Source organism: Staurois parvus, unplaced genomic scaffold (genome assembly GCF_062004578.1).
Source record: "Staurois parvus isolate SC_StPar_1 unplaced genomic scaffold, SC_StPar_1.0 ptg000279l, whole genome shotgun sequence".
Lineage (NCBI taxonomy): Eukaryota > Metazoa > Chordata > Amphibia > Anura > Ranidae > Staurois > Staurois parvus.
In genome coordinates, this window is record NW_028318075.1 from 813231 (window position 1) to 826236 (window position 13006).

At 42.1% G+C, this 13006-nt stretch overlaps 1 protein-coding gene and 1 pseudogene across 1 annotated transcript in view; both read left to right on the forward strand.

The window, feature by feature from the left end:
- The window catches only part of NTF4 (neurotrophin 4), a 152801-nt gene that overhangs the window by 66985 nt on the left and 72810 nt on the right, over positions 1–13006 (forward strand). The window lies entirely within an intron of this gene.
- LOC149458715 (uncharacterized) lies at positions 8262–9256 on the forward strand (annotated as a pseudogene).

Genomic DNA, 13006 nt, shown 5'->3' on the forward strand with positions numbered 1-13006 from the left:
CAACTTATTATCAGGATTATTGTTGTCTCAGGACCTGCTATGGACTTTTCTTATCACTTCCGGTTTAGTCATCAGTACAGTAAGTAAGGGAAGTCACTAACAAGGATTCAGAAAGCAGTTATAGACCTTTTTATATAGGGAAGGGTTAGAACCCTTACCAGTTGTCTCATGACCTTTTTTTGGCTGTGTAACAAAAGAAAAGCAAAAAAAAACCCTTGACCACTATATTTCAAATAAAAGCAAAGTTGTGGCTGGAGTGGAAAATGTGAGCACTGTTTTGCGCAACACAAGGAAAGAAGTTCACTCGGCCCTTACTATATAGAACATCTGTAATGAGAGCGACAACCTTTCTCTTTTTAGTTTTCAGATGAAGCATGAGATAGTACATCTTCCTTAACACTTAGGAAGACAAATCCTTATTTAATAACATGCTTTTTACCTGCTCCTATAGGTGTCTGGTGCCCTCAAGCTTGATTTAAGTGGTTTATTAGAGCAGAAAGAAGCAGTAAATAGAAAACAAGATAAAAGGCCACAAGTACCTCACAGGCAGGCATGACCTAAATAAGAGCAAGAATGACCTACGTAGACAGACACATAATTACTAAAGAGGGAAAGCAAGCAAACAGTCCAGTCAAGATTGCCCAGCCAAATTTATACACAATAAAGCTTTCCGGTAACCTGCACATTTCTAGAAAGTGTCATTCTAGAAGCAGGGCATTGACACTTGTTAGTGATATTTGTTGCCTATATGTTTCATTATGCTTGTACAGGCCTCTGAATGAGGGAGTCTTCAGTTGCACTTTGGAAACTGTGATCTCTGAAAACCTATCTCTTCAGGGAAGCCTATCCTGCCCTCAGCTAATAATGGAATCTTCTATTCCTCCTACCAGTCCAACCCCCACAGTTATTACCTTTTGTACCAACAAACCCTCCCTCTTAGATTGTAAGCTCCAAGGAGCAGGGCCCTCCTAACCCACTTGTATAGAACTGTATTGTTGCTGTATTGTCTCCCGTTAAATTGTAAAGCACTGCACTAACTGTTGGCGCCATATAAATCCTGTATAATAATAATAATAACTAGTGAATGTGAATCAATCGAAATCCACTTCAGAAGAAAGTTTTTTCTTGCATTGTAGTTTAGTTTAATTTATTTGTTGTTATGGTACTTCAGGTTGACACCATTTAGTTGTGTGATTTTCACTTTGTGATTTTTGGCATTATGGTGTCACCAGTGTAGGATATGGAGAATGCTGTCTAGAAAAAAGGAACCTGAAAGTTCAGGTCACGGTATAGTTCAAGCTATCCAAGGGTTCTTGGTGGGACTCAAAGCCCTTCCCCACTCCATAGCCTGTTTTTTTACAGTATTTCAAAGGCTTAATTACACATACTGCTATGACCTGTGTTTTTCCACACTGAAACAATGCAGGCCACTGCTCGGGCACATAGAAAATAATTGCTTTCTATGTACTCCAATTGCACAGCAATGCTAGTATTATGTGTAGTGCGTTATAGAAAAATGTAGACATGCTGGGCAGAGACCTAAATGGAGTATGCAAAAAAGAAACAAAAACAAAAAGGGAAACAGTGTGCTTCATAGCAAAACACAAGTCACTGCTGTTATGTTGTGGACACCAGCTTCATGGACCTTTTTTAAGTGGTTGTAAAGGCTCAAGGTTTTTTTACCTTCATGTATTCTATGCATGAAGGTACAAAAACCCTCTGAAAAAGATAAATATTCAGTGAGCTGCAGTTGTGTGGACGAAAATGCCTTGTTGATGTCAGAGGTCAGAAGAGAATGTGCATTCAACTTTAGCTGCGACATTCAGATGGTAGGGTCAGAAGTTGGTGTAAACAACATGAAAATAGCCTGCCTTGATTCAACGGTTCAGGCAGGTGGGGTGGTGTACATTTGTTGTAAGAGAGGGTGGTTCCTTTAGATTGAGGAGGGAGGGAGTTAAAAGGCCCAAGGAATAACTGTACTTACTCTGAAAGTACACAGATCCTTTAAGAGATTCAGACTGTATGTTAAAGTAAACCTAACACATAGCAGGGTAAAGTGAGTACATGTTGAAAACAATGCATAAGCATAGGTTGTATATGTCTGTACAAATTAATCAGAATCAAAATCATAAATAAATAGATGTTAAGGAGGAACTTTACTCTGACTTCAAAAAATTAAAAGTCAGCTAACTACAAATACCCAAGAGATATGTACCTTTCAGTCCAGTGCGGTCTTTCCCAGTCTTCCATTTTCCGTTGCTGCCATCTTGTATTTGGATGCCAGCTGTGACTTCCTGAGGTTTTACAGCCGCCTCCCCACTGCACATGCATGAGGCATGCCAACGTTGTGGGACTGGTCCTTCACCCTCCTGGGACATGTAACATGTCCTACAAGGCTGTTTACAGAGAAGAGGGTTGCCCAAATGGACGTCATTCTCACCTAGGCGAGAATTTAGGAACTGGGAGCAGGTAACTGTCAAAAAAAAGGTATCCACTACCTGAAAAAAAAAATAACATTGCAAATGTGTTAAAGGAAGAGGAGGATGAGTGGTACATTCACTTTTGAGTCCTTCTCTCCTTGGTGAGAATTTAGGAACTGGGAACAGGTACCTGTCAAAAAAAGGTACAAATGTGTTAAAGGCAGAGGAGGATGAGTGGCATATTCACTTTTGAGTGATTCTTACCTAGACAAGAATTTAGGAACTGGGAGCAGGTACCTGTTAAAAAAAAACTATCCACTACCTGAAAAAAAAAAACAATACAAATGTGTTAAAGGCAGAGGAGGAGGAAGAGGAGGATGAGTGGTACATTCACTCTTGAGCTTTTAATTGTTGCCAAATCTACATAAACCAACAACAAAACGGTACTTTAATAAAATTAGCAAACCATTAAACCCAGAAATTTTATTAGGGCATAACCAAGCATTCAATCATGTGGTTAAACGCAACATTACCAGTAAAGTATACATTTTAGGACCAAAATGTCCATCCACATTGCAGGAGACATTTTTCTTTTTGTCTCAGGCAGGGAAGAAAGAAGCTTGCATCCCCGGTTAGAGTACTTTCAGCAAGGTGATACAGTATATCAAGACCAAAATGCCAGCAAAAATGACAATGGGAAAAGAGGTCCAACAGCCCCATGTAGCCATATATTTAGATACTGGGGCCCTCCAGTGTTTTTTATATAATCAATCAGCCTTATATCTTCCAGCTGTGCCTTTCTTGACAACCCATCTGAAAAAATTGTCAGTCATCCATAACCTACATTATTCTATACCAAGAAAATCTTAGTTTTGGCATAACCATCAGACCATCATCAACTCTACTATCTCTACTTGTAATTCCCAACTGTCCCACCTTTTAAGGGTTTGCTGCTTCTTTGAAAGCAAATTCCTTTCTGCCTCTTTCCTCCTTAATTGTCCCTCCTTAGGTTTGTTCTTTTGGACCTCTATGGACCAATGCTATTTAACCACTAAGAATTTTGTTTTGTTTTTTTACAATGTATTTTATTTATTGCATTTAACATTTTCATTCAGTGTAACAGATCATTTTGGGCCATTTACTCTTCATGGTTAGTATAATTCAGGATTTATCCTAAACATACATACTTTGGACTAAAAGCCACCTCTCATTCTTATTTCAGAAAACGTTATGTCTTTACTCCTGTTCTTCTGACCCAGGCAAGGGAAGAGTTTAGATTGAATAATGTGGTTAAATTGAGAGCTTAAAAGTTGAGCTATTTGTTTAGGAACTAATCAGGTATCCAGTTTCATGTTCTAGCATGGGTCGTTAAAAAAATCACAACTCCAATCTAATTGGTTGCAGATATTGTATTGTATACATGGAATCGCATTAAAATTGTCCTATTTTGTAGCAACTTTTTTATACAAATATTTGCCATAGAAACAAACCTGACAATAACAACAGATATTAAAATTAATGCTTCAAATGACTTTTTTAAAGATTTTATTAAGTTTTGTTTACGTATACAGTAAAAAAACCATCAGTGTAAATAATCTTATAGGATGAAGAGGCATTCATTTTTTTAAAACAAGAAACCTAAAGGGGAAACAAGACTCCTTAGTAAAGGTTTAGGCCCCTTTAACACGGGTGGACCGACCGGGTCCACCTGTTTTCAGGCAAACCTGATCGGGCCATCCGTTATCCTCTATGGGGAGGAGGATCTAAATGGACATGTATCTGTTTACACCTGCCTGCATCTGATTCGCTAAAAACAGATGGATGAGGGATCTATTCCCCATTCGTTTATTGGATTAGATGACAGTCAGATGGAAACAGATAAGTATTCCACCGCCTCATAGAGAACAGCGGGCTGTGTCTGTGTCCGCTCTGCACAAGCAGAGCAGACACAGACCTGTCATCTGCTTGCTCAGTAGGGATCACCAGAGAGATACCCCTTCTGAGCAGGCGGCTCCGCTTGGCGTAGTTGGCCCATGTGAAAGAGCCCTTACAGTACTGCTGTCTTTACAGTATCTGGTTGAAATATGTATAGTCTATCCATGTTTATTGTTTTTGGGGGTTTTTTTGGCTGGTGGTGGACTTTTGATTTCCAAGCAAATCATATCGGTAGGCTGATTAACTTCAGATTATATTGGCCAGAGAGGGTGTGTGTATGCAAATATGGTAAGGGCATTAGACTGTAAGTTATCTGTATCAAAGACTGCTGAAATAAAATCATTTTCCAATAAACACAGCAAGCTGCAGCATATTTGTCTGTGAGAAGTCCTGCATTTGAAATGTCTGTGTACATTCATACACATTGGAAGGTTCTCTGTAGACTTTCTAAAGTGTTTTTGAAGTTCCCTTGTAGGGAGGGTTTTGATTGATCTAAACACCTTGTGACAGTTTAATCATACACAGTGGACAGCACACTTCCTTTCTGTTTGATTAAAACACATTCCACGAGTTAAGGAGGGAAAGCACTTTCTGCACTTTTCATGCATCTTGCTTTCTTTTTACTATGAAGAAATCCATGTTTTCTTTCAAAATCTGAAAATTTCTTTAGTTAATCTGCTAATTTTTTGACTGCTTTTATATTACTAAAACTTTTGTAGTTTAGTTTACAGTTATCTGTTAATGATAAATTTGCAATGGTTTATATGGGTTATTTCTTTGTTATTTTACTTTTTCAATATCAAAGGAATTTTTCAGCTTCACCGCTTGGACTTCCATCAATTTGTTATTTATTCATGCGTCAGCCCTGAGCCTACTATAGCACTCAGCTTTATTTGTTATTTTTCCATGCTATGGACAATAAAGTATTTACATATTCTCAATAAGTAGTAAAGCAGAAATACTAGTATTTCTGTTTCTTCTGACAAGTAGTAAAACAGCTTTAAAACTAACCATCTCTGACCTTTCTAACAGCACGTAGTGTAAACTAATTCATTCTCAAACATCACAACAAAGACACTGAAGTGGGGGTACAGTTAGTTTAGCTTAGAAACGCCTGCCGTATGTTAGAGAGTTGAAAGCACAACATACTTTGTGTTCATAAATATTTATTATTAGTCATTAAAGGGGAACTAGGCCCTCCTATCCTTTTCAGCCAAGGAAGCTGCCATCTTAGCCTCTGTTTTACCTTCAGCTGCCATGGTGCTGCACAGGTATGACAGCAGCCTCTTAATGGTTTGACAGTTTGGTTGACAGCATGGGCTAATGTGACAGTTATAATTTTTGGCATGCCTGGAATGTACTTGTTTTTTGAAACCGTTAAATTGATGGGTTTTGTTCTATGTAAACTTTCAAAAAATATTTTTAATAACTGATTAAATTGCAATTTGTAATTTTATGTGTGCATGTTTTCTTTTCAAAAGATTATTCTGTTTCAAGGTAGTAGCTAAAAAACACTTATCTTTTTGTGGTTGCCTTTGATATTCCTGGTCTGAAATTCTTTTCCTTGCTTTGGCCATTACTACCTATAGTAAGGATAATAAGAGAGGTTAAATGGCAGTCTTTGAGGTAAAGCAACTGCATGGCATAGTGAAGACTAACACAGAACAAGAAAACTGTCAAAATCTGAGAGAAGCTGTGTGACAGTGCGAGGCTCTGTCACTGTGGAAATGGGTTTGACAAGGACACAGGACTCTCAAAAAGTCAGTTTGAGAGGCTCCAGCAAATGTTCTGAAAGCAGAGAAAGCTATGTTTTAAGCTTTCCCTGGAATTGGTAAAGTCTGGATCAGGGCTGTAAGCTTGAAGACTCCAAAGAGTATTGGGTGGGACAGATTCTTCAGTCTTGTGTTCAGGTTTTTTAGAAGTTCTGCAGGGTGTGTGTCTGTCCAGGTGCACACACTTGTTATAAGGCAGATCTGAGCATAGCTCAAAAGTGGTGGAGGTGGAGGTGGAATAGCAGTAGCTATTGCTGCAAGCCTGAAGACAGAGCCCTGTCAGGAGAGCTGGAAGCTCTTGGTAGAGACTACAACCCTTGTGAGGGGGATTCTGAGCCCAGGGACTGGAAAAGTCTGACCAGCTACAAGAGTCTGGGAGACCAATAGAGGGTCTGGGAGGCTGAGGAGGAAGCTGCAGAGGCCAGTGAGTCCAAGAGGCTGGAGGAAGCAAGCTGAGGTACAGGGAAAACTCTGTCAAGAGGCCATGTGGGGCCTAAACAGCAAGGAGCTGTCACCTAGGCTGAGAGGGCCTGAATAGCCAGTGCAGAGGTACTTCTAACCAGAGAGCCAGGTGGCTAGGCATTTTCATTGTGTATTATTTTGAGTGAAGTTGAAACCCCCTTCATGGGATACCTTGTGTTGAAAGGACTTTTCAGTTACTGTTTAATAAAAGTGGACTACCAGGCCCTTAATTTTAGTTCCTGTCTGGCGTGAACTCACTAAAAATTGCATTTACCGCTGAGCTAAGCATCTCCCATATCACAAGTGGTGGAGGATGCGGGTCTCTGCTCCAGCAGTGAGTTTGACAAGGAACTGTTAGTGGGTGTGTGTGGAAGTGCAGCCAGGCATTGAGCATTCTGTGCAGGTGGTGCACATGTAAGAAGTTTGGGGTTTTTTTTATAGCTGTGAGCTGTATAACTGTGTGACTGCAATAATGGGCGATCAAAAAACAAGAAGTTCACATTAAACCAAGTTAAAGGGAAAGTGCGGGCTGTTGTCCAGTGTCCCTTGACCCTGGCTGTAGAGCAGGAAGTTGAGATAGCGCATCCAACTTCATACAGCCAATGCTGCCTACTGAGGAGGTTGAATACTGCCTGACAGAGTATGAAAGAGTTGCAAAATGGAGAGCCTGGCCTAGAGACAGGTGGCCAAAGTTGCTGCTCCAGAAACACTCCAGAAAGGGAAGTTAATCACCCTTAGCAACAGGAGACGTATCACCAGGAGGCCAAAGCATCAGTGAAGCAACAGCTCAGGAGAGCATGAGTAAGCATGAGGAATGCAGAATTGTGGATTATGTCCGCTTATGTGAAGTGGTCGGACCAGAAAAGGAGGGCACAACTGCCAGTATCCTGTATGAAGTGTAGCCGATTGTCTATGGAGTGTGAGTCTGCTGTTACCCCAAGCAAAAAGGATCCTGTGTTGTCTGCAGGAGGTGCCAGTGAGTCAAGAAAGGCTGCAGTGTCACCCTGTGATTGCATGGGGAGTCAGCCTATGGAGACATCACGGATGAGAGACATCGCACTCAAGTGAAGGCTATGACACCTGCTATAGGAACTGGTAAGACTGTTTCAGTTTGTGGGACTGATCCCAATAAAGCGGAAGTGTGTCCAGTCGGGAGATATGCAGTACAAATGGACATGGTCTCACTGCAGTGGGCTACCCGGAGTAGTGGAGAGGCACAGGGTGAAGCCCTACTGGCAGCAGAATTATAGACTAAAAAGGACATGGGAACTCTGTATGTGCCTGGTGAAATCCAGCAGAGGGCTGGGAGAGCTGTACTAAGGGAGACTAAAGCAATCCATTTACCATGTTCCCTAGTGAAAGAGACAGGTGCTGCAGAGTTGCCCAGGGAAACCTCCCTCTAGCCCACGGGGTTAGAGCGGAGGGTTTCTCGGGTCAGCTGTAGAGCTGTCCAATTTGGCAAGAGTGCCCATTAAAGACAGAGGGTGCTGTGAGGAGCAGCTCACAGGCTCTGGTGGGGAAAGGGGGATTGCACCACACAGTGAGAATGTTTGGGCGCAGCCCAACAACTGTTAGTATAACCCAGTTGGTAAATGGTTAAGTAAGCTTGTCAAAGCCAAAAATTAAAAACCAGATGTGTCGGTAGCATCACCAGAGAAGTTTGGTCAAACGCATGTATGGCTACCTGCTTTGGTTGATGATACATTATCTCAGTGTGATGTATATTAACAGTGTCAAGTGTGCTGTTGTGGCTAATGAATCCCAGGTTCCTGAAGTGCCACCTACAGCAGATGATGTGGTGCTATGGAGCACCCATGAAGGAAACCCCAAGGAACGGGTTGGTTGGTGCAAGGAAGTACTTGCAATACTAAACCAAGTAACTATGAGTTACAATGCTATGATGGGTAAGAAAGGGGTGGACATTGCACCTGCTATGCCCAATGAAGGGATCGCAAAGCGACCAGTGGTTGAGAGCAAATTGGCCCCTGCAATGGTTGATTCCCTCCAGTCTGAAGGACTGGTTAAAGATGCATGCATGGCAGTTGTGTTGTCCACAGTACAACAGCTAAAGAAGAGCGAGGGCAAAGGTGTCAGTAGAGGGCAAAGGTGTCAGTATAACAGGTTGCGACCTGCAGTGGCTCACCGATGCTGAGACTGAGGGGAAAAGTCTGAGACATACATCTGATAGCGCTCCGGGGGGAGCAGGCTGTGATAGTGGAGGTCTTTTCAAGTGTCTCTCAAGCCTTAATAAATGAGCCTCTTCATGTCGCTAGTAGGGGAGGGGTCCCTAAAATCCTCTGTTTAGAAATGGAGTGTGTAGAGTTAACAGATACCCTAATGGAAATGTTGGAGTTGATCAGAACATGTTTTCTGTACACCTGGGTGTCTCCACCGCAGACAGACAAACTGGTACTGCATAGTACCAATCAGTGGAGTCAAGTATTACAGGTGCTACTAAGCAATGTTAATCTAAGTTGGGTCTGGTTACTACAATGTTGGTTAATTGTGTGTAAAGTGGTCTTACAGTTCCCTGCGAGAGTGCTTCCAGCGACTGTTCTGTGCGGAAGGCGCTCAAGAGAATTGTTTGAGAAAGCAGAAATGACAGACATGTTAGAGGTTTCTCTGTTTGATGGTGTGATGGCGAGAATTCCTGCTGACGCGGTCTGAGGAGCGGCTGAGCAGTGGTTGGTACATGGCATGTATACTGTCTCACCCGCTAGACCTCATGAGAAGGAAGGGTCCAAAACAGATGCAGCAGTAGCAGAGCTGCTTTCTGTCACTCGCAAAAAGGTACAGGTTAAGGTACCCGGAGACACTGTGGGGGAAAGCACTGATGGTATTGGAAGTTGTGACCTCAAAATTTATGATATGTTACTGATTGGTACTTTTAACAATGGTTGGGTTGCTGTGGGTAACCAGAGAAAGGCTGTTGAACCTGGAAGACCTATGGTGAAGGGTAAAACAGGTACCAGGGAGGGCAGAGTTCCCCAAGGCAAGGAAATTAAGCCCAGGGACCCCAAGAGAAGAGGAAGAAGTCTGAGAATAAGGAACTGTAGGACCCCATTGAGATTCAGGGTAGGGCATGCCTGGAAGCACACTTGAAAAAAGGGTTGGGCCTACGTGGCTGATGGCCAGCACAGAGGTGTCCCAACTGCAATGGCAGCGCAGGTGTTCTGCCCTCCAGATCGAAACAAACAGTGTGAGGCTCTGTCACTGTGGAAATGGGTTTGAAAAGGACACAGGACTCAACAGTCAGTTTGAGAGGCTCCAGGAAATGTTTTGCGAGCAGACAAAGCTATGTTTTAAGCCTTCCCTGGATTTGGTAAGTCTGGATCGGGGCTGTAAGCTTGAAGGCTCCAAAGAGTATTGGGTGGGATGGAGTCTTCAGTCTTGTGTCCAAGTTTTTTAGAAGTTCTGCAGGGTGTGTGTGTGTCCAGGAGCACACACTCGTTATAAGGCAGATCTGAGCATAGCTCAAAAGTGGTGGAGGTGGAAAAGCAGTTGCTATTGCTGCAAGCCTGAAGACAGAGCTCTGTCTGTGGTGGAGACTACAGCCCTTGTGAGGGGGGTTTTGGGCCCAAGGACTGAAAAAGTCTGACCAGCTACAAGAGTCTGGGAGACCGTGAGGGTCTGGGTGGCTGAGGAAGCTGCTGAGGCACGTGAGTCCAAGGGGCTGGAGGGAATTCGTGAGTCTCTAGAGGAAGCAAGCTGAGGTACAGGGAAAACTCTGTAAAGAGGCCACGTGGGGCCTGAATAGCAAAGAGCTGTCACCTAGGCTGAGAGAGCCTTAATAGCCAGTGGTCTGGGAAACCAAGCCAAGCAGAGGTACTGCTAACCAAAGAGCCAGGTGGCTTGGCATTTTCATTGTGTTATTTTTAGTGAAGTTGAAACCCCCTGCGTGGGAAACCTTGTATTGAAAGGACTTTTCAGTTACTGTTTAATAAAAGTGGGCTACCAGGCCCTTAATTTTAGTTCCTGTCTGGCGTGAACTCACTAAAAAACACATCTACCGCTGAGCTAAGCATCTCCGATATCACAAGCTATTACACTTCATCAATATATACTGCAGATCTCATAGCAACTGTTGTCTGTATTTTTCTATGCTTTCAAGCAATGTCTTTGTCTCAAGCTTTTCCCCATTATTTATTGGAAGGTATTGTCCTAGAGAAAAGATTGCTATGAACAGCTCTGCCGTGTCTTACAAATGACTTATTCCAACCCTTGACCTTATCCAGAAGGTATTTCACCACTTCATCACCTTGTGAGGTTTCTGACATTTTTCAAGACTTGTTTTCTGATTAATTCTGCATTGTGGAGCCCTGTTTTTTCTCAGAAAAGCATGTTACATGTTACAGGAGAAGTATTTATGCAATGTGAGTGCAGAGTGTGAGGTGTACGATACTGGGTGTAAGCTAGTCTCCAGACTAACCTGAGAATTTGCCATGTAAATTGACACAAAGGAAACAGCCTAACTGCATCATATCTGCCCTTTTTATCCAGACTATGTTTTTTGCCCCAAACCTCAGTGACTTGTCACTCCCCGTGGAACCTGTATGGAGTCACTTCTAAATACATTTAAACTGAACCTGTACTAGCTGTAAAGTTGTTAAAGTGATTCCAAAGGTTAGTTTTTGTTTTTTTTGTTAATAACAAACATGTCATAATAACCTGCTCTGTGGAATGGTTTACATAGAGCAGCCCCAATCCCCTTCTTGGGTCCCCCACCAGTGCTCCTGGCTCCTTTCCCTTGAACAGTGCCCCCAATAGTAAACCGCTTGCTATGGGGGCACTGGTGCTTTTTGTGTCCATAAGACACCAATGGCTCCCGCTGCTGTCTCAGCCAATGAGGAGAGGTAGTTCAGCACAACCAAGGCTCCTGTGCACAATGCTGGGCCAAGAGAGAGCTCAGGTGAGTATAAGGGGAGCAGCACACAAAGTTTTTTACCTTCATGCATAGAATTCATGAAGGTAAAAAACCTTCAGTCTTTAAAGCCACTTTAAGTTGGCTAAGTAGTGAATAAGAAGCACTTATATACATATGCACATACTGTACTGCTTGCTTACACCTGTGCTACCCTAGGAGCCCCTGAACCTGGCACAATCTATTTGTCAGTGGCAATTCTTAAGGCTGCTATACACCCCTCAAATTTTGACCAATTTGAGCCGTGGTTGACCATGTCATTCAAGCATTATTTTTTTTATCACTGATCTAAATGCATCCCATTGTTTTTAATTCATCCATTTTTGGTGTATTCCTGTGCTGTTCTAGCCCAATAGATTTAATCTTGGGCATTTGGAGCTGGGAGTGCGAGAGCATAAGTAAATGATGGGCTGCACCAGATTGGATTTTGATCATAGTGGTGAATATGTTTGTTTGAAGTCTGCACAAGGAGTTAACAAGAAAATTGGACTGTGCGCTTATTCAAATGGACATCGTGTTTCAGTTACATATTACTTTGTAGCTTTCAAATAAGTGGGATAGAGACATTTCACATTTATAAACACTTTTTGGAGGATAGTTATTTACTTATGAACACAGTTTTATTGTGGTGTAGCGATATATACAATAAAGATTAGCCTTATATTTATGGTCGTATGACAGGAGACTGCAAAGAAAACCCATCGGTGGTCTGACTGGCAGAGGCACCCCTTATAACTTGGCTAAAGATAGGTCGAAGTCATCTGGTTTAATGAGCACCATTTTTTTTTATTTCACAAAAAAAATGTGTTTTGTAGTTTTTAAATTGACACTTTTTCAGTTCGGTGTGATAACACTGGTATCCGTGGGTACAAGTTCTATAGGGTTCATAGGATAATAGAACTATTCAAAAAATAAGATGGGGTCAAATACAATGCAATAAAGGATGATGATGTCACAAGTGTGGAGAAATGAATAAATATGTAAATTGTATGAAAGTCAAAATATACCTTTAAAAAAAATCTTAAAACGGAGCTCCAGTCTCCTGTAAAAAAATAAAAGCAGCTACAAAAACTGTAGCTGCTGACTTTTAAAATACAGCCACTCGCCTGTCTCATGATCCAGCAGTGTCCTCACCGGCTGTCCTCTGTCCCCGCTACCGGCATCTTAAGTGTGGGCACCCGGCTGTGACAGAGGTATACCGCTCAGGCAAACAATCCAGATCAATCCACAACAGGTGCAGGCTCTGGCTCGCCACCACACACGATGCAACAGGAAGAAGGGTCAGCCGTACGCTGGAGGATTGATAAATATAGTGTATTTTTATTGATCCATAGGACACACAAAACACCAAGACATGAATATAGGACCTGTTAACGCATTTCACACGATCTCGTTGTTAATCATAACAAAAAAAACAACAAAAGTGCTGTCTTATATAGGTATTTAGTTAATAAAGAACACCTGTCCTAATCAGCACTCCTGAATCCTGAGGATAC